We start from the raw sequence: 2,230 nt of genomic DNA, 5'->3' as shown, positions 1-2,230 counted from the left end.
AATCTACTGAGGAAGCTCACAAGGACATAAGCAGGTACAGACCTTGGACAAAACTGGCAGAGCACAGTTGTCGAAACAAGATGGTGCCTCCAGAGAGAAAAACAATTTCTCATTTGGAGCAACGTGAGAGGATTGGTGAGCTGTCAGAGGAAGTTTTCAAGGACCAATTTAGCACCAAGTGTTACACAGGAAAGGAGTTCAATGAGGAAACACACAGACTCTGCAGGAAGAAGACTGTGACCGATAATAGATAGAAGATAGACTCTCAATTTGCAAACAATCATGCATTGGTTCTTTGGTCTGAGGATAACTAAGAGCTAAAATAACTTATCCACTCTCAGGTGCATGTAACCCTGTATCATAAGGTCCTTCCTTACCCAAACCTAATGAAAAAAATAGATCCATAATTAATTTGTTTTATTCAAAGATGACCTAATAAAAAAGAATCAACACAGATTTATATTAAAAGACAATATGAAAATAAAAAGAAGTCATAAATTAAAAAAAAAAAAAAACAGGAAATGAAACATTGACCAAAAAAAAAATACAAAAATTATTGACAAAGAACAGGGGGAAAAATGACTGATATAACTAAGCATCTAAATATTAGGGGGAAAAAAGCAACTTTAAAGTAGAAGAAAACGTAGGGGGAAATCTTCATGACACTGAATTTGGTACTGATTTCTTTAAGACACCAAATAGCACAGGCAACAAAGGAAAAGTAGATAAATTGGACTACATCAAAATTTAAAACTTCTGCGCATCAAAGAAAACAAGACAAAAGACAACCCACAGAATGGGAGAAATATTTGCAAATCATATATCTGATAATGTGTTAATATCCAGAATATACGAAGAATTCCTACAGCCTTTTGGTGGGAACTGCCATCTTACAGTAATTCACTGAAATGACCAACACAAAGGGAAAGAGGAGATGTACCCACTCTATATTCCCTAGACCTTTTAGAAAATATGGAGTTGTTCCTTTGGCCACATACATGTGAATCTACAATAAAAGTGATATTGCAGACATCAAGGGAATAGGCACCATTCAAGAAGGAATGTCCCACAAATGTCATCATAGCAAAACTGGAAAAGAATACAATGTCACTCAGCATGCCGTTGACATTGTTGTAAACAGAAAAGTTACAGGCAAGATTCTCGCCAAGAGAATTAATGTATGTGTTAAGCATATTAAGCACTCTAAGAGCCAAGATAGCTTCCTGAAGTGTGTGAAGAAAAATGATCCAAAAAAGAAGGAAGTCAAGGAAAGAAAGGTACTTGGGTTCAACTGAAGTGCCAGTCTGCTCCACCCAGAGAAGCACACTTGGTGAGAACAAATGGAAAAGAGCCTGAGCTACTGGAGCCCATCTCCTATGAATTCATGGCATAATAGGTGTTAAATAAGTGAATAAGTAAATAACCTCTGGACTTTTTAAAAAGAGAGAGAGATCTCCTATAATCCAACAACAAAAAAACAAACCAATTAAAAAATGGGCAAAAGACTTGAATAGACCTTTCTCCAAAGAAGATACACAAATGGGCAATAAACACATGAAAGATCAATATCACTAATCATAAGGGGAAAGCAACTCAAAAGATACCATTTGCACCCATGAGATAACAATGAAGATAGCTGCAATTGAATTTAAAAAAAAAAGTGTTGACAAGGGTGTGGAGAAATTGGAACCTTGTTGGTAGGAATGTAAACTGGTGCAGTCGCTGTGGAAAACAATATGGCAGTTCCTCAAAAAATTAAAAATAGAATTACCATATGATCCAGTGATTCAGTTTCCAGGTATATACCCAAAAGAAATGAAAGCAGGGTTTCAAAGACATATTTGCACAGCACACCCATGTCCAAGGCAACATTATTCACAACAGCCAAAAGGCGGAAGCAACTCAAGTGTCCATCAGTGGATGAATGGGTAAACAAAATGTGCTCTATATATGCAATGGAATGATGATCCTTTAAAAGGAAGGAAACTCTGACACAGGCTACAACATGCACGAACCTTGAGGACATTACGTTTTGTGAAATAAGTTAGTCGCAGAAGGACAAACACTGTATGATTCCACTTAAATGAAGTACCAAAAGTAATGAAATTCAGAGATAGAATGTAGAACGGTAGTTGCCAGAGGCTGGGGAGTTGTTTAAATGGATATAGAGATTCAATTTTGTGAGATAAAAAGAGTTCTGGAGATTGGTTGCACAACAGTGTGAGTATAC

At 36.5% G+C, this 2,230-nt stretch overlaps 1 pseudogene; it reads left to right on the top strand.

Annotated features, from left to right (window-relative positions):
* The first annotated feature begins 905 nt into the window (after positions 1 to 905).
* Positions 906 to 1,393, top strand: LOC123792788 (large ribosomal subunit protein eL21 pseudogene; annotated as a pseudogene).
* The last annotated feature ends 837 nt before the right edge of the window (positions 1,394 to 2,230 follow it).

The sequence above is a fragment of the Ursus americanus genome, chromosome 20 (genome assembly GCF_024610735.1).
Source record: "Ursus americanus isolate L20-20 chromosome 20, mUrsAme1.1.p, whole genome shotgun sequence".
NCBI lineage: Eukaryota > Metazoa > Chordata > Mammalia > Carnivora > Ursidae > Ursus > Ursus americanus.
The sequence above is the reverse complement of the archived record's forward strand: the minus strand, read 5'-3'. Positions and strand labels throughout refer to the sequence as shown.